The sequence below is a fragment of the Alligator mississippiensis genome, chromosome 10 (assembly GCF_030867095.1).
Source record: "Alligator mississippiensis isolate rAllMis1 chromosome 10, rAllMis1, whole genome shotgun sequence".
NCBI classification, from domain to species: Eukaryota; Metazoa; Chordata; order Crocodylia; family Alligatoridae; genus Alligator; species Alligator mississippiensis.
Genome location: NC_081833.1, coordinates 30363632 through 30383259, shown reverse-complemented (window position 1 = coordinate 30383259; position 19628 = coordinate 30363632). Strand labels below are relative to the sequence as shown.

The 19628-nt window shown below is 46.7% G+C and overlaps 1 long non-coding RNA gene across 2 annotated transcripts; it reads right to left on the bottom strand.

Moving 5' to 3' along the window:
- Window positions 1-5944: 5944 nt before the first annotated feature.
- Window positions 5945-19516, bottom strand: LOC109285175 (uncharacterized). 2 transcript variants are annotated; one of them, XR_002092825.2, is made up of 3 exons: window positions 19418-19516; window positions 15189-15299; window positions 5945-6610 (listed from the first exon to the last, which is right to left on the bottom strand). It is a non-coding gene; the product is annotated as an uncharacterized LOC109285175 (long non-coding RNA). The 2 variants fall into 2 exon arrangements; XR_002092826.2 differs by having other exon boundaries at window positions 5945-6358.
- Between the last annotated feature and the right edge of the window lie 112 nt (window positions 19517-19628).

The window sequence follows — 19628 nt, the reverse complement described above, 5'->3', positions numbered from 1 at the left end:
AATACATTATAGAATGGTAGGGAAAATCCAGATGACTGAAGGAGAGTTAATATTGTGCCAATGAAAAAAGCCAGATTGATGACCTAGGTAATGATAGGCCGGCTGACACAGATTATTACAGGCAATTAAAATTGTATATAAAGTGCAACATACAGTTTTAGATTTTAGCATATTAAGATTATGTAATTAATTATATGCCTTTATATAAATTATGTGACACTTTACTGTAACTACATACTTATACCAGACTTAACCAGACTTCTCAGAAGCTTATGGCAAGTAAAAAAAAGAAAAAGTAAACTAATGAACTTTTGAACCTTGTTAATATGATACAGGTTAAGTGTGCTAGATAAAAAAGCAATCAGGACTCATAGTAGAGATGGTATATTTTATTAGACCAAGATTTTTGCAACACCCCCCCCCCCCCCAAAAAAAAAACAAAACAAAAAAACCCAATAATCTTTAATTGCAAGCTTTTTGGCACAAACATACTTCATCAGGCATTGCAGAAAAGATTGTAAAAGCTGTCATGGCTAGTTTTACAATCTTTTCACCAATGCCTGATGAAGGGTGTTTGTGCCTGAAAGCTTGCAATTAAAGATTGTTGGGTTTTTTTTTTTTGCAAAAATCTTGTTGGTCTAATAAAATATATCATCTCTACTATGAGTCCTGATTGCTTTTCCCTCTAGACCAATATAGCTACAACCTAGATACCTGCTACTAGATAAAAAAGAAAGTTAATTTATAGATTAATGACACCAACCATTCTAAGAAGGCCCAATTCTGGCTACAGATAAAATAATCTTCCCTCTCAGAGACAAAAAAAAAAAACTTAGGATATTAAAAATGTAATTAAACTGACAGCATTCAAGGATCACTGAGGTACTGGCTCTCAAGGGTCCTGGCAACAAAACAGTCTCTTCAACTTTCTAGCCTTTATGCCCAAACTAGTGGTTTTTAAACCTCAAGTCACCCCACCCCCTTGTTTGATTCAAGGAACCCCTCAGAAAATGCCAGGTCTCGGCTTCATTTGTTTTTTTACTACAAAAAAAAAAAAATAGAGCAAGTCTTTTGTTGCAAAGAACTCAGAAGGACCACAATGCATCAGAATATTTTTAACACTATGAATTTGTATTTGAAATCTCTGGCTTTATCTTGTGAATCATGGTATCACATGTAACAATGCTAACATTGCATGGCACCCTGCAGCACTCTTAAAAGGATTTCAAGGCACCCTGGCTGAGAATCAATGGTCTAAACTAAAAAGTTCAATCCCCAAAATACTCACTTTGGGCATAGATTGCATATAAATAAAGTTCAGATCTGACACCACTATGCTTTGTGAACCTGGGAAGAACTCAATAGATAATTGTTTATTTCCTAATACATCCTAAAACAATGAATTATTAGTTCTGGGCCAGTAACAATCCATTTGGAGTTGTTCGAACAGTCTGTTAGTTATTTAGGACCAAACTCTATTTCACTTTTACACACACAACTGCCGCCTACCTGTGCAAATGAGCCGCTGCTCTTGCTCGTGGCTTCAATGAGGGAGAAGCTAACATACTTACTTTAATATTCTAAGTAAGGCTGGCTATTTATCCAATGACTGTTACATTTGATAGAAAAAAAAAAATCTGACTTAGGGGCAGCAACAAGGAAAAAAGCCCTAGACTTCCTCTCTTTCAGGACAGCATCCATCTCACTAGAGCCGTATTCTTTCTAGCTCATGAAATACTGGCTAGGGGGGCAGTTAGAAATACAGGTTCAAACTCCCTCTTGGGAAGGGGACTAGAACCTAGGTATCCTCCTCCTCGGTCAAGTGTTCTATCCATTAGTCTATTGGGCTAAAAGGTAGGAGCACTCTCATCCTCCATCATCAAACAGATATTAGCAATCATTTTTTCTGACCACATTTTGCAGGACTTGCATGATGTTGTAAACCTACTTGAATGATCTTATTACACCACAGAGCATACGTGGCTACAGTAGAGTCTTCTAAGCATATTTAGAAAGACAAAAGTAGCTGTGGTGGTGAGAGAAAATGCAGAACCTGCAAAAATGTAAAAAATGCTACTTATTCTGCTATATAAAGAGTGGCTATTAGAAACCTCTTGGCTTGATCTGAGTAGTATATAGGACCTTAGAACAAATTATGAAGATGAAAAAAGCCAAAGATACAGAAGTAAATGGAAAAAGAGGCAAAGCATAACATATTTTTGTCCGAGGAAGATTGTCAGGCTAATTTAGGCAAGGCAGTGAGGCACATTATAGATGAACTCATTCAGAGTTGCATGAGCTTTCATAAGCTATGGCTTGCTTTGCTATGAATTATAGAATCATAGGTAAGTAGGGATGGAAGGGATTTCACAAGGTCATCTAATCCAGCCCCCTGATCAGGCAGGATCATTTCTGACTAAATCATCCCTGTCAAATGTCTGTCTTAATTTGCTCTTGAAAACCTCCAAGGATGGAGAGTCCACAGTTTCTCTAGGTAGCCTGTTTCAATGCTTGACCCACCCTCAAAGTGAGAGAGTTCCTCCTGAGCTCCAACACAAATATCCTCTGCTACAGCTTGAAGCCATTGCTCCTAGTTCTGTCCCCTATAGCCACAAAGAAAATCCCATTTCCTCTCAATAATCACCCTCCAGGTATTTGAACACTGTTATCAAATCCCCCACTCCTTCCCCCACCCCATCCCCAGCATTCTTTTCTCTAAACTAAATAACCCTATGTTCTTTTAGCCTTTCCTCATATTTTTTGTCTCCTAGGTCCCTGATCATTTTTATTTCTCTGCACTGGACTCTTTCCAAATTGTCCACATCCTTCTGGAAGTGTAGGGCTCAAAACTGGACACAGTACTCCAGGTGAGGCCTTACCAGTGCTGACTTGAAATGAAGAATCACTTCCTTTAATTTGCAAGTGACACCCCTGTTACTACAACCCAGTGAACTGTTGGCTTTTTTAGCAACAAGAGCACACTGTTGTCTCATATCCAGCTTATGGCCCACTGTAACCCCAGGTTCTTTGCTGCAGTCCTTCAGACTAGCCAATAATTCCCCAGACTGTATTCATATATGTAATTATTCTATCCCAAGTGCAAGACTCTACACTTGCCCTGGATGAATCTCATCTGATTGATTTTCCAGCCTATTCAGGTCATTCTGGATCCTAGCCTGGCTCTTTGGAATATTGTCAACTCTACCAATCATGGTACCTTCCTGAAATTTGCTAAACATGCACTCAATCCCATCTTTCAAATAATTAATGAAGACATTAAACAATACTGGATGAAGGACAGAGTGCTGGGAATCCTCACTTGATGCCTTCTCTCAACTAGAAATTGAGCTATTGATGACTAATCATTGAGTACAATAATCCAGCTAGTTATATACACACTTTACAGTACTTTCATCTAGTCTGTAGTTTTTTAACTTGTTAATGAGAACATTGTGAGAAACAGTGTCAATAGACAGTGAATGGACTTGCAGAAGTCAGGAATAATGTCATTTAAATACAAAAGATCAAGAAAGGAGGAGGATAGGAAGGGGCACTGCTGATAGAGATGAAGGTGAGTTGAAAAGATCAAAGAAATAAATAAAGCAGTTAACCAACTGAGGGACATAGGGATTACAAAAGATAGTCCTGGTAATGGGATAAGTATCTAGAATATACAGATCTTACAACCATACTTAATACAATCCAGTGTGTGGTTGATTTCTTATTCCTCATGCTCACTGTGGATGTGTAATGGCATCTAAGGCCTGAAAATGTAGTTGGCCAAAATATACAACTAGCAACTGTTAGATGCTAGAAGGAATGGAGGTACTTCTGATCTATTGCCTGTTGTTGATCAGCAGCTGGTTGGCTAGGTCACTCACCCAGGAAACCAAAAGCCCAAATTCTAGCCCTCAGTCACCTAGAAGGAGTTTAAACCTACTAGTTTCTGACCCCTCCATGCACTGCTTTAACCACCACACACCACAAGCTACCCAGGACCTGCTCTGCCACTCTTCTTGCAGCTGGCTCTTTGAGCAGCCTTGAAATGGAGATATGTGGGACCAGAAGGAAATAAGCAAGTCAGAGGGTATGGTATGAACAAATGTACATTTTACAAGGGGAGGTGGGGTCCAAACCACAAGGTAGCAGTTACAGTTCTAATAGTTAGATGTAGACAGCCAAATGGAGCAAAACTGTTCCAACTTTAACACTACTTCATCTACGGCATATCTACACAAGACTTTTACCGTGTAGTTGACTAATTAACTGTGCAGTAAGTGTCTTGGTGTCTACACATACACCCTTATTAGGGCACACGAAACAAATAAAATCCATAGCAGGGTAGTACTTGTAAAATACAAATACTACCCTGATGCAGAGTTTTTTTCATGCACAATAGTGCACATGTAGATGCTGCACCACCTGGCTGGGACACAGGGTGTTTCAATATGTGGCTAACTGGCAGGCAGTTCCCATGCTGAAGCACCCCGGACAGCTGCTCCAAAGCATAAATAAACTCCAGAGCAATATGCTCTGGAGTTTTTTGCTCCTGGTTCACGTTCAAACAGTATACCCAGGAGCAAAAAAAAACTCTGGAGCAATAAGCTTCTGAGTTTATTTGTGTGCATTAATCTCACATATAGACAAGGAGCCAGGGTAAGAATTAAAGGAGTCCTGCTACATCTGCATCATTTCTGAATTTCAACTCTCCAAGTGAATGTCCTAGCCACTCAGCTTTCGGGAAAAAAGATTGAAAGCCCCACTACCTCCTATCATTTTGTTTCTGGCACAAATGCCCAGGTATGTGCTCTTGCTTGTTTGTCCAGAAATGGAATTTCTACCTGCATGTCATGTGGATGACCAAAAATAGCTAGTTAGGCAAGCAAGAAAGGAATAGAGTGAATGCTACACTCCCCTGGTCATATCACGCCACTGACTCTCATGCTGTTTGTATGTTCCAAAGGTGCTTTGCTCCTTCACTGTTTCACTTGAGAATCATTGCATCCTAGAGGTCTACAGAGCTTGGCTCACCCCATCGCCATTTCATATATGTCCAGCAGGTAAACAGGTAGTGGGAAGGAAAGAAGGAAAAAATGGTAGCATGAATTTTGCAAAAAATCATAGAGTTGTATCAACCATGGCACCAAATATGAACCATGAGGGAAGATGGGACCATATCCTGGGACTCTCTCATTCCTCTAAGATACCCTAGCAGCACAGTGGGGACTTCAAAATGCCTGAATGAAATAGCTGAAATTTTCCTTGAGGTTGCAGGTGAGGGTAATAAAAGGTGTTCCAGAGTGAAGTGGTGTGGAAGAGCATGGAAAGGACTGACATCCAGTGTACTCGGTTTTCCTGGCCATTAAGATAGTTTTGCCAAAGGAGGTAGATCAGCATTGCTTCAGATTTCATTAGGGACCTATTCACTTTCAGCTCTCCTGGAATCACAGAAAGCTGAGAGTAAAATTCTCCTATGCTCCTACCCACGTGGCTGTGATCATGGTTGTGCTTAACAAGAAGATCATATTCCTGAACTCCTCTCTACATAGAATAGGTTGTCAAGAATACAGACATGCTGATCATCCCCTCTCTGAGCTCTGGATATGGGACAACCTGTTAAGAACTTCTGCCATGATACAAATGCTAAGCAAGGGGGAAGATGGAAAGTAGGAGGATAACATACAGCTGTCAGCCTCACCAACCTATTGCAGGTGGATCGGGGCAATCTAGTTGACATAGTATATCTGGAATTCCAAAAAACTTTTGACATGTTTTCCCTTCAGAGGCTCTTAATGAAATTAGGTAGTCATAGGATTACAAGGAACATACATTCATGGATTAGAAATTGCCTTAAAAAGATAGAAAATAGAATAAGCATAAATGGTCAGTTTTAGGGATGGACAAAAGTAAGCAGCACGATCCCCCAGGGATCTGTATTGGGACTGGTGTTGTTTAATATTAATAAATTATCTGGAAAACAGGATAAGTAGCATGGTGGCCACATTTTCAGATGATACAAAATTATTCAAAGTGATAAAGACCTGACTTTATAACAGTCTCTGCATGTTTATGACACATTTATTCCATGAACAATGTCTTCCACCATCAGACCTGCAGCTCCAGTCTTTAGTATCCATACTGGCATCTTCTGTGTCACTGGCTGTCACTGTCCATAATACTATCACTGTGACAGCATGGACATGGAAATAAAAGTTGCTGAAACATGAATTTTTGTGGTCCTATTATGCACAGCATGAGCCAGCTCCCCATTTGCACACGGGACTCCTTGGAATCTTGCCTCTTCTGTCAGATGCGAGTGATTTCTACTGAAGTCTTCTGCTGTAGGAGGGTGAAGTCCCTGGGCAATGCAAAGCAAATATTTTTGGCTAGCCCCACGATTGACAGGGTTTACATGCTCCGTAAGGCAGCTGCAACTCAGAACAGCAGCATCAGACTGTTTCACTTCAGAATGTTTCAAGGAAAACAAACAATGACCTTGATGACTTGAGCCAACATTTCCTCCCCCTCTGCCACCTGCAGCATGGGTTCTGCTTCCAGCCATGGGCACAGGACCCAGATAAGCAGCTATGAGCCAAGTCACTCCTAGAAACTGCAGAAAGGCAGACATCAGCTTGGCTACAGCATGAGAAACAGAAAAATGTTCATTTGGAAATGGATGGTCCAAATCTCCCTTGCTTCCTGTTCCATCACTATGTGCTGAAGGAGCAGGGGAGAAGCCAAGAAAAATTGCACAACTCCTGAATTCATTAGCACAGTTTTTCCCAACCAGTGTGCCACGGCACAAAAGTGTGCCATCAGAAATGAACAAGCGTGCTGTGGAATTTTGCCATGGCAATGAGCTGCAATTGGTATAAAGATGGGGAATGCCTTAACAGGTCTTCCATGGAGAATTTGTATTAATGTAAGTGTGCCTTGGACTGGAAAATGTTGGATATTGCAATGACTATACTTGGCACAAAATTCTGAACCTTGTTTTCTTTCAGATTGTAACCAGAAACTGCCCCACTGCTCCCTGCTGGACCATTCAGTTAATGGCATAGTATTTCTTGTATAGACTAGTGCCCTGGATGGTGCCTGCATATTAGGGGTGTGTGAAGTGGGCCCTATTCGATTCAGATTCAGAATCAGCCCAAATCAGGGACAGTGATTTGATTATTTGATTCAGATCCCAGTCCCTGATTCGATTCAGCTGAATCTGAATCTGAAGATATGATGTTGATTCAGAGACAGATTGAGACATAGAGATAGACACAGCTTTAAATGTTTTTTCTACATACCTCAAGGCAGTGGTGATGCATAGAGGGTGCATAGGTGTGCACATGTACTCCCTGAGAGTGCCACTGCACCCCCTGACCGGCTGTGCTTGCCGCTTAGGCGATGGGCTGGGCAGGCAGGTGGGAGTGCTGGTGCCCCCCCTTTAAGTGCCAGCCAATCACTGCAGCCATTTCTGGGAGTGGCTGCAGCAATCAGCCAGTGCTTGCTCCCAGAAGTGGCTGCAGCCCCTCCTGGAAGCAGCTGCAGCAATTGTAGTGATCGACCGCAGCAATCAACCATTGCGGGATCACCCGGGAGGGGACTACCCCCCACCCTGGTCCACAGGATTGCCTGCAGGGGACTCCCCCGGTTGGCAGCATGTGCCCTCCCTTGACTAAGGCGGCAGCAGTCACCCATGCCTCGAGGTACCAGTGAGGCTTGTGAACACTGCGATGCTGGGGTACATGTAGCATCCCACAGGAGTGCAGCAGGGCCCTTCGTGTGCTTGGTGGTGAACCTGGAATTACTTATGGTCCACTGGGGAGCATATTGCCCCCCCCCCCCCATGCTGCCCCAGCTTAGTGATCAACCACAGGGGGACCCCAGGTGCCACCTCCAGACCCAGGAGGCACCAGTCTCTGAGCTGGGGGTTGCGGGGGGGGGGGGGGGGGCTGGTGCACTCCCCAGAGGACCCAGAAGTGGACTGGAAGTGCATCTGGACCACTTCCAGGTCTGCTGCTAAGCATGCTGTGGACCCTTCCCCCCACCCCCACCCTGTGCTTCTGTGGGATGTTCCATGCACCTCAGCATCACAGCATTCACAACCTGGCTGCTGTCTAGAGGTATGTAGAAAAACATTCAAAGCTGTGTCCATGTCCAAATCTCTGAATCTTTATGAATCTCTCCGAATCGATTTGGGGAGTTCTGATTCGAAACGGGGACAGTAAAAGGTTCCCCTTATTCAATTTGTATTCAGAGATTTGGCCACCGAATAGAGCCGAATCTCTGCCTAATCGAATCAGGGACCAAAGCTTCGCACCCCTACTTCATACTTAGCTGGCTGTTCTATTTAGCCAATGCATCTTGGCTGGTAGATTAAAATACTAAGATACTGACGGATCTTTAGTTCACACTGGATGCTGTAATCCACTCCCAGCCTGCGGTTTTCAATTGAGATTGCAGAAGTCTGGTATGAATCAAGAAACTAGAATTTAAGAGTAGTGGAGATTGATTGCAAGCACTTCTCCAAATCATTTAGAAATCAGATGGACAGCCCAAGGATAGGGTTCAAATTATGGGGGAGCTTGGGGTGTTGAGCCCCCCCATAAGGTATGAGAGCCCCCTGTAACACTTTATTAGAGAATCATGATGGGCAGTCCATTTTTTTTTTTTTGCAGACCTTGCAAGAGTCAAAATGTAATTTGAACCTAACCCAAGGGTAGAAAACTAGTTAGTTTCTCCTGTAGACTTGCAAAAATGAAGATGTCAAAAAAAATCCATCTAGATGACCAATGTGTCATGTCTGTTCTATTCCTCCCTGTGGACACATAGGCTACCTATACACATGCTGGCAGGGAATGGTGTGCATTTTAATTGCAGTAGTTCCCAAGCAGCCATTGTTATTAAAATGTCTCACCATCATGTGCATGAAGCCCCTGTGCAATTATAAATGGCTGTGGGGCGCTTTATCTAAATCTCACTTGACGAAGTTTAGTTAAAATGCCCTGCGACCATTTTAAAACATGAAGGGACTTAATACAAATGATGCTGCTGCATTTCAATTAGAATGCAGAGCAGACTCAATTAGTTCTCATTAGAATGCCAACCAGAACATTTATAGGCAGCCATAAGCCCTACATTACAAGTATAAAAATGCAGCTAGGCAATCACAGGGAGAGATTCCAGTCTGACCAGCTCACTCTGTAGAGAGTACAGAGCCCAAGACAGAGAAATTTATTCAAAAGCCAGATGGGCAAATAATCACCATGGTGAAGCAAGGCAGACTGGAACAACACCTTAGGCCAGTACCTGGCAACCCACAGCTGTCCTTAAGGCTCTCTTGCAGCATCCCACTCCTGTCTGCCTAGATACCTTCTCCCTGGATGTTTCTAGTCTGTTCCTTGACCTTGCCCTGCTCTCCCTAGATCAGTATCCAGCCCCTGCAACTAACCTGCATGTCATTAATTTACTTCTTGAGAATCTTCCTAGGGTCCCCTCAGTAATCCATCTCAATGATTCCTGGCTCAGCTGTGCCTACAGGGCCTCTCCCTACAGCCAGTCATTGTCCCTGGGTCATTCAGTGCCATGAATTTCTCTCAACAGCCACACCTAGAACAATAGGCAAAGTCCTACTAGTCATAGTCTGAGTGCAACTACATTTTTCTAGCTGCACAGAGCTTTAGAATGCTAGGGGCACTTAAAAGAATGATCCTAGGTGTGGAATGACATTATGCATCTAGAAGAGGCAAGACACATGCACACACACCCAACTTTTACAGCTACATTTCAGTGCCCTTGCACATGTAAGTATGATTAAATTTAGAAGACATAGGAAAATAGAATCTAATCCAGATGCTTAATTAAAAGCTGTGTAATTCACACTTGCATGGGAGTTGTGTGGCAATATGGAAAAACAGAATCCTACCCTACATGGTTGACAAAGATCAAAGCCACCCCCTTAACATACCAATGCCAGAACATAGATAGCTAGGCCTGGGGACTAATCAGATATCAGTTATTGGGTGGGAGAGATGTAATATCAAAGCCAGAGTTAGAGCTGGCAAGAAGAGGCCAGGAGCAAGCAAAATCATTAAGCAAGGGGTCAAGGGGCAAACAGAGATGCAGGAGTGAACTGAATCAGTAACATATGATTCTGGAAGCAAGGAGAGAGGAAAAACTGAAGTCAGGCCAATTTGTTATACAAAGAGACGGTAGGCCTAGGCCAGGGGTGGGCAAAAAATGGCCTGCGGGACATATTCTGGCCCACCAGGCAATTTCATCTGGCTCGTGAGTGCCCACCAAGTAATTTTAACCCACCCAGCCTGCATGCTTTGCTCCCACCCTCATGCGCAGGAGGGCCCTGGCCCTGGCCCTGGCCCCAGCACCAGGAAGCACACACAGCTTCCAGGCAGGGCCACTGCTGAAACTGCTGCAGGATCTGCTCATCTTCCCTTGCCTCCAGTGGCTCCTCATGTCCCTGTTGCAGCGCTCACTCTGCACAACAGGTAAGGAAGTGGCAGCAGGCAGGGGGAAGCTTCTGCTGGGTTGAATTATGGAGCGTGTGGCTGGGGCTGGTGCAAGAGCCCAGGGTCTGGGGCCCATGCCCAGCAGGAGCACAGAGCCTGGGTCTGCCCTAAACTCTGGAAGTGGCATGGAGCCCTGATCCCTGCTTCCTAGTGGAGTCCCAAGAACTGCACATGGTGGCAGGGAATAGGACCAAGCCAGTGGCTCCATCATGAGGGGAAACCCTCTGGTGATGCACAAATCTCAGGAGGTACACGTGAGCCATGGGAGTCCTGTGTGACAGAGATGGGCCGGCCTGTCTTCACTCCTTGCCACCACATGCAGCTCCTGGAACTGGGTGGAGCCGTGCACCACTGGGTGTCTGCACAGACCACTAGCGCTCCAAAGGCCTGGTGGCCACTGCTGCTGCCACCAGCAGCGGGGGCTGTGCACCATGGGGAGGCATGTGGGGGGCCCTCACACTCCCCCACCCTCCCTCACACACAAAACCCCCCACATACCTACAACCACATCCTGCCCACACCCCCCACAATCACCCCACCCATACAAACACCCCCACCTCCCAATATACCCTACACCCCCTACACACACATCCACACCCCTTCATAAAACCCACACACGCCCCACCATACACACAGACACATACCCACCTCTACCACACATCACCCTCCTCCCCACCACACACAATATACAGAAATAAGACTTTAATTTTTAAGCTATTATGCAATCATCTATATATAAACCATGCAAACACACAACTCAGGGCAGAAATATTTCTTAAAATAAAATTAAAGCATGTTATAGTACATATTTTATTTTTAGTATCGGGGGGGGGGGGTTGGTTCCAAGATGGTAAGCCCCGTCCCAAAAAGAAGTACTTCTGGGGGCAGGAGGAGGGTCTTCAGATAGCTAAGGTCAGGGGGTGGGACTTACGGTGCCAAGATGGCAACTAGGCCCTAGGCCCACCCCTGAACTATATGTCTCCCTCAATTACAGGGAGGCTACTAAATGCATAGCAAATGGATCCTTGGGTCAACAAGGCTGGGGAACTCCATTCTCATCAGCACAGAGGCAGAAAAGGATCTTGGAGTCATTACTGATTCCAAGATGAACATGGGCCACCAATGTGAGGACACGGTCAGTAAGGCTAACCGCACCTTGTCATGCATCCACAGATGCATCTCAAGCAGATCCAAGGAGGTGATCCTCCCACTCTATGTCACATTTGTCAGGCCACAGTTGGAGTACTGCATCCAGTTCTGGGTGTTGCACTTCAGGAGGGATGTGGATAGCATTGAGAGGGTCCAGAGGAGAGCCACTCGCATGGTCAGGGGGCAGCAGGGCAGACCCTACAAGGAGCGGCTACAACCCCTGAACCTGTTCAGCCTCCACAAGAGAAGGCTGAGAGGGGATTTGGTGGCCATCTATAAACTTAATAGGGGGGACCAGCAGGGAACAGGAGAGTCCCTGTTCCCCCGAGCACTACTAGGAGTAACTAGGAATAATGGCTACAAGTCGACTGAGAGTAGGTTCAGGCTAGACATCAGGAAGCACTACTGCACAGTCAGGGTGGCTAGGATCTGGAACCAACTTTCAAGAAAAGTTGTGGTCACTCCTACCCTGGGGGTCTTCAAAAGGAGGCTAGATAATCACCTAGCCAGGGTCATTTGACTCCAGCATTCTTTTCTGCCCATGACAGAGGGTTGGACTTGATGATCTGCTCAGGTTCCTTCTGACCCTACCAACTATGAAACTATGAAACTAAAAAAACAGGAATAGGAATATGGGTTAGAGGTTAATAAAAATGCATCAAAGGGGTGCACCAAGAAGAGAACACCCATGAGAGCCCACTTCTCCTTAAATGTATCCAAGGAACCTGTGGATGCTGTCCAGTGAAACTGCCTGGAGATGTGCATGAAAAACAAGAGGAAAACAGTCCCACACTTGCCCAGGTTCCCTCTACCCAGTGCCTGCATCCTGGTCTGGTAAATTCCTGGACAGAGCCAAGAGAAGGTCAACCAGAAGGTCCCAGGACTTGGTGGAGAAAGAGCCCATAAGATAAGAGGTGTGGGAAAAGTTCAGCTATAACCTCAGGAAGAAGTTCCTAAGGAGGCAGTGAAGGGGCTGCTGCCTGCCCTATCAATATAGTCATGCTCTGGTTACAGAAGGGGCAGGTGTTGGGAGAAAAATCAGTGAAGCATACTAGATACAAACCCATGCTGACAGCTCCTTGTAGAGACTGCCATCCTACATCCCTGGTGACTTGTGGGATTAAGGTGCAATGCAGGCTAGGATAATATGAAAGTTGCAGGCACATGGCACAAAGCCCCTGTGATAGAGGTGGCCAGCACTGCACTGGCAGTAAGGAGCACAGCTATTACAGGGGCTCAGAGTAGCATTCCTGCAGCTCCCACACTCACAGTGGGGAAGCCCCATGCAGGACTCCACAGGGAAGCAGGGGCAGGGCTGCCTCCACTCCTGGCAGTGTGCTGGGACCTGCGCAGAAGCGGGCAGGGAAGCCAGCAGGCTCCAGTGTGAGGCTTTCCCCACTATGAGTGTGGGACCTGCAAGTCCCACACTCATAGTGCAAGTGCGCCACACCCCCACCCTCTCTCACACCCCACACATCCACACCCTGCCCCCATAAACCCCATCGACATATACATACACCCCAACATAACCTATGCCCCCTACACAGCCACACCCTCTCACAACCCCTCACACATCCCCACACCCCACCATATACACACACAAACACACTCCACCCTCATACACACACACACAATATAAAAGAGCGACACTTTATTTTTGAGTTATTATGCTATCCCTTCTATATATAGTACACAATCACAAGTCATGACAAATATTTTTTTGCAATAAAATTAAAATATATTATAGTAGGTTTTTGACTTCTAGTGTATGACTTGGTTTCTTTCTGGTTCTAAAATGGCAGCCCCCCACCCCAAAGGAGTATTGGGCAAGGGGGGGCAGCAAGGGGAGGGACTTCTGGTGGCAAAGGTCAGGGGTTAGGGGGCAGTACTACCAGTACCAATGTTGTGAGTAGGGGTGGGGCAACTGTCAAAGGGCGGGGCTATGCATGCAGCCTCCAACAGCTCACCAAAACTTGCTAAGTGGCCCTCCACCCATAATAATTGCCCATCCCTGAGTTACAGTATAAGACAGCATCTATAGAGGAAAATATCTATATAATTAAAGATGCAAAATGATAGTTGCTGACCTTTGAGGTAAGTGAAGAACTAGGCCTTATGCAGAGGCTGCATGAGGTCAAGTATCCCACTGCAAAGATAAATCCAGTTCAAGAACTGCATGATTGCTGAGAGCTCCAGTATGAAACTGGAGACAGGCCTGTTGAAAGTCTCTCATTAAAGTCAGAGGGAAGAGCAACAAGGGTGATGTCATGGTGGAGGTCTGCTTGGAAGGCAATATAACAGTGCACAGACAATCCAGAAGTTTTTGGAGAGCATTGGGGACAAGTTCCTGGTACAAGTGTTGGGGAGCTGTTCTTGACCTGCTGCTCACAAACAGGGAGGAATTGGTGGGGAATGTAGTAGTGGATGGCAACTTGGGCAGCAGTGACCATGAGATTCATAGATTCATAGATTGTAGAGTCGGAAGGGATCACAAAGGACCATCATGTCTGACCCCCTGGCCCAGGCAGGAAAGAGAACCAAGGTCAGATAACCCCAGCCAGGTGCCTATCTAGCCTCCTCTTGAAGACCTCCAAGTTAGGTGATAGTACCACCTCTCTTGGCAGCCCGTTCCATATTCTGGCCACCCTTACTGTGAAAAATGTCTTCCTAAAGTCTAACCTGAATCTACCCTCCATTAGTTTGTACCCATTATTCCTAGTTACTCCTCGGGGTGCTCTGGTAAATAGCACATCTCCAATTCTCTGTTGTCCTCCCTTGATAAACTTATAGGTGGCTACAAGGTCTCCCCTCAGATGTCTCTTGTGAAGTCTGAAGAGATCCAGATCCCTCAACCTCCCCTCACAGGGTCTTGCATGGAGGCCACTAATCACACAAGTGGCCCTCCTCTGAACCCTCTCCAGATTCTCTGCGCCCCTCTTGAAGTGCGGTGCCCAAAACCGGACACACTACTCCAACTGTGGCCTGACCAATGCTGAATAGAAGGGGAGCATCACCTCCCTCGATCCATTGATCATGCATCTGCTAATGCACAGCAAGGTGCGATTGACCTTGTTGATGGCTTCATTACACTGCTGGCTTATGTTAATCTTGGAGTCAACTATGACTCCAAGATCCCTTTCGGCCACTGAGCTGCTGTGGAGGTCATCTCCCAACCTATAGGTGTGCTGGGGATTCCTCCTCCCTGGGTGGAGTACCTTGCATTTGTCTTTGTTGAATTGCAACCTGTTTCATTCTACCCATTGATCCAACCTATCCAGATCGGCCTGTATCCACTCCCTGTCCTCTGGTGTGTTAACTTTGCCCCATAACTTGGTATCATCTGCAAAGTTGGACAGGGTACTCTCCACACCGTCATCCAAATCGTTGATGAAAATATTAAATAACACTGGTCCAAGGACAGAACCCTGTGGGACACCACTGCCCACCTCCTTCCAGGCTGAAAATGACCCATCCACCACCACCCTCTGGGTGTGGTCCCTAAGCCAGTTGGCCACCCACCTGACTGTGCAAGCATCCACTCCACAGCCTGCTAGCTTCCTTATGAGAACAGGATGCAAAACTGTTCGAAGGCCTTCTTAGAGTCCATGTAGATGACATCTGCCTCAGCTCCTGTGTCAAGGCAATGTGTGACCTGGTCATAAAAGGCTATAAGTTTTGTCAGGCAGGATCTACCTCTAATGAACCCATGCTGGTTTCCTTTCAGCATCATTTCCCCTTCTGGGCCTTCACAAATGCGCTCTTTAATGATTTTATCCACTGTTTTCCTTAGGATAGAGGTAAGACTGACTGGCCTAAAGTTACCCGACTCATCCCTTCTCCCCTTCTTAAAAATGGGCACCACGTTGGTCCTTTTCCAGTCCTCGGGGACCTAGCCGGAGCACCATGTGTGCTCAAACAGCCATGCCAGTGGCTCAGCTATGACACTGGCCAACTCCTTCAGCACCCATGGATGTAGGTTATCCAGGCCTGCTGACTTGTACCCATCCAGACCCTCCAAATGCTCCTTAACTAAGTCAGCAGTAACCATTGGTGGTCTAGTGCCTCCCAGACATTTATCTATGTTCAAGTTGGGGGAATTGTCTTGGCCAGTACTTAGGAATACTGAAGCAAAGAACTCATTAGGAAGCTTTGCCATTTTCCCTGTGTCAGCCACCAACTGTCCTGATTTGTCCTGCAGGGGCCCTATGTTACTCTGCGCCTTCCTTTTGCTCACTATGTATCTGTAGTAGGACTTTTTATTGTCCTTGATTGTTGTAGCCAGCCTAAGCTCCAGTCCTGCCTTGGTCTGCCTAACTGATTCCCTGCAATAGCACACCAGGGAGGTATATGCCTCCTTGGTGCCTGCTCCCCACTTCCACTGCCTTTAAATCTCTTTCTTTGCTGACAGTCTTTTCTGGAGTTCCCTGTTCAGCCAAGGGGGCTTTTTTGTCCCCTTGCCCCCTTGCTGCATAATGGAATAATCTCCTTTTATGCCCCAAGAATCACTCCCTTGAGAAACCGCCAACCCTCCTGGACCCCCATTTGCTCGATTGGGTTCAGGATCCTAAAGAAAGGAAAGAAGAAGAGCGGCAGAGTAAGGACCCTGGACTTCAGAAAAGCAGACTTCAACTCGGTCAGGGTACAAACAGAAGTGATATTTCACCCAATCTGGGCACAGAAAGCAGTCTCTACCTATCACCAGATACAAGTGCACTGAGGGATTGGATGAAAATGTTTTAACACAGAGAATTTTTTGTAACTTCTGTCTGCACTGCCTGCCAAGCTGTCACTGTTTTCAGAATGGGAGTGAGGAAGAGGGAAAAGTAGGAGATTGGTCTTGGAGCTTTTGAGCCCCTGCTGGAAGGTGAGGTGGGTGTCTTGGACCCCCTCCCCCGACACACACACACATACACACCTCCCCACCGTGCAAGGTAGGGGAGATCCAATTCACCTCTCCCATCCTCTAGAGCTGGCTTGGGAAACCCTAGAATGAACCTCCTTTGCTCCATTCCTCCCTCCCATTCTGAAAACTTTGCAGCCTCACAGGGAGGAGGGGTCATTGCTAGAGGAAACCAGCTTCAGGCTTGCAGCCGGCAGTTAAATTCCCCTTCCCCCTGGAGCCGATGGTAAACTTCTGCTTGGTCCCAGGGATTGTTGTAACTCAGAATGATTCCTGCAAAGCATTCTCAGTTACAGTGGGGAGCTGCACTTCTGTTTTCAACCTTAGGGAACTGATGGGCAAGATCCTCTGGGATGCCAGTCTGAGGGGGAGAGAAGTCCAGTATAGTTGTCTGTACTTTAAAGAAACTTTCCTGAGAGCACAGGAACAAACCACCCTGATGTGCAGGGAGACTAGCAAGTATGTCAAAGTAGCTCAGCTTAGTAGAGAACTCTTCAGTAAACTAAAACCCAGAAAAGGAACTTATAAGAAGTGGCAACTTGGACAAAATTCTAGAGAGGAGTGTAGGAATATTGCTTGGGCATGCAAGGATGAAATCAGGGGGTGCATCCACACATGCAAGCGCTTGCAGCAGCTCAAATAGAAACTGCAAATTTGAGCTGGGACTTTTTGCCTCAGCGCATGTGCCCACACATGCACTTTGATGCAGGGCAAATTGTGCCACTTAAATGAGGAGCAGAGGGAACAAACAGAGAGTTCGGGGAATGAACAGGGAGTGGGGGGAACAAATGGGGCCTGGAGCCAGGTGGGGCCTCAACATGCTTCCTCCCCACCCTTCTCCAGCCCACACAACCTCCTACTTACCTGCCATGAAGCTAGGTCCAGGTCCCTGCAGCCTGTGCCACTGCTTGCCCTGCATGGGCAGGCACCGTGCTTCAGCACTGGGGAAAGGGCCAGCCATAGAGATGCTCTGCCTGTCTACCAGAGTGTCTCTGTGGAGTACTGAGCTTCCAGTTGCCTCAGGGCATGGTTTGGGACTGTGCCCTGCCCCGCTTTTCCCCCCTTGGGGTATTTTTTGACTCCTGAATATCCAAGAATCTAATTTTTCCCCTGCCCTGCAAATTTGCAGTGTGGGGAATGTTTTTTTGTTCCCATATGTGCCTCTTGCACAATCTCAAAGGGATTTAAGATGCTGCAGGAGGTATGTGTGTGCTTGTCTGGATGTTCCCAGGAAGGCGAAAGTGCAGTTGCAGTTGTAGCCAGCAAGGGATGTAAAGGGTAACAAGAAGGGTTTCTACACATATGTCAGCAACAAGAGGAAGATCAGGGAAAATATGGGTCTGTTACTAAATGAGGGAGGCAACCTGGTGACAGATGGTGTGGAAAAAGCTGAAGTGCTCAATGCCTTTTTCACCTCAATCTTCACAGACAATGTTAGCTCCTAGACTACTGTATCTGGCAGCACAATTTGGGGAGAAAGTGAGCAACCAACAGTGGGCAAAAGAACAGGTTAAGGACTATTTAGAAAGTATGGACATAAACAAGTACATGGGGCTGGACAGGATGCACTAGGGTGCTGAGGAAGTCAGTCAATAGGATCGCAGAGCTGCTGGCCATCATCTTTGAAAACTCATGGAGATCAGGAAAGTTCCTAGATGTTTAGAAGAGAGCACATATAGAGTCCATATTTAAGAAAGGGAAGAAGAAGGATCCAGGGAACTACAGACCAGTTAGCTTCACCTCAGTCCTTGGAAAAATCATGGAGCAGATCTTCAAGGAATCCATTTCTAAGCACTTGAAGGAGAAGGTGATTACAAACAGTCAGCATGGATTCAGCAAGGCCAAGTCATGTCCAACCAACCTGATTGCCTTCTATGCCAAGATGACTGGCTCTGTAGATGTGGGGAGACCAGTGGATGTGATATACCTTGACTTTAGGAAAGCTTGTGATATTGTCTGCCACAACATTCTTGCAAGCAAGCTAAGGAAGGTTCGAGGAATGGTCAGTGGGGGGGATAGAAAACTAGCTGGATCTTTGGACTCAGAGGGTAATAATCAATGACTTGATGTCTACTTGACAGCCAGTGTCAAGTGGAGTGCCCCAGGGTTTATTTCTGGACATAGGCAGTGGAAAGCAGGGCTAATGGGGATTAGCCCCCCAAACACAGGGCAGCAGTAGGGTTGCAAGGCAGCCTGGCTGTGGGTTTCTTATGGCTGTAGCAGGGGTAGGGAGGGGTGAGCAGGCATCAGTGAGGGAGGGAGTGGGGCTGGGGTAGCCTGGGGCTAGGGAAGGAGTTGGCACTGCACAGCTGGCAGGGCACTGGACTGAGCTATCCAAGAGATGCAGCTCCTGCTGCTATGTGTACCCTGGGAGACATGAGGGGCTTGTGCAGGGCAGGACGGCAGGGAAGGCTGCTGCTGTGGGCTGGGGCCGAGCCAGTGCTGGGCTCTTTCTGGGTGGGGGGGCGGGTCAGGTGGCACTCAGGGCAGATGGCAGTGGCGCTGGGAGGGGGCTACAGTGTGGGGGCTGGAACAACCTTAAAATTTTCCACAGCCCCCTCAACCCACCCTCCCAGTGCCACCGCCCACCCCAAGTACAGCCCAGCCTGGCCCCTGGGTACAGCCGAGCACTGCCCTGGCCCCAGCCCACAGTGGCAGCCTGCCCTGCCCCACACAGATCCAGGGGCACATGTCCCCTGTGCCCTCCCAGGGCTCATGCAGTGGTGGGAACCACCCCGTGTTCCCCAGATGAGCCACAGCTCAGTCCCACACCCTGCCCTGGCCGGCAGTGCCTGCCCCACTCTCTCCTCCCCACCCACAGCCCTTTCCCCTCTCCCCTCAGACTTACCTGCTGGGGCAGACATGGGCACATGGACATGGGCACATGTGCATGTGATCACACTGTCAGCCCCCCTGAAAAAAATGTTTCCCCCTCTGCCTATGCTCCTGGGGCCAGTTTTGTTCAATATTTTAAATCAGTGACCTGTAAGATCATTTCAACTTGGTTGGTTCATGTGTGGGGAGTGGCCACATATTAATGGAACACTATCTAGGTAACA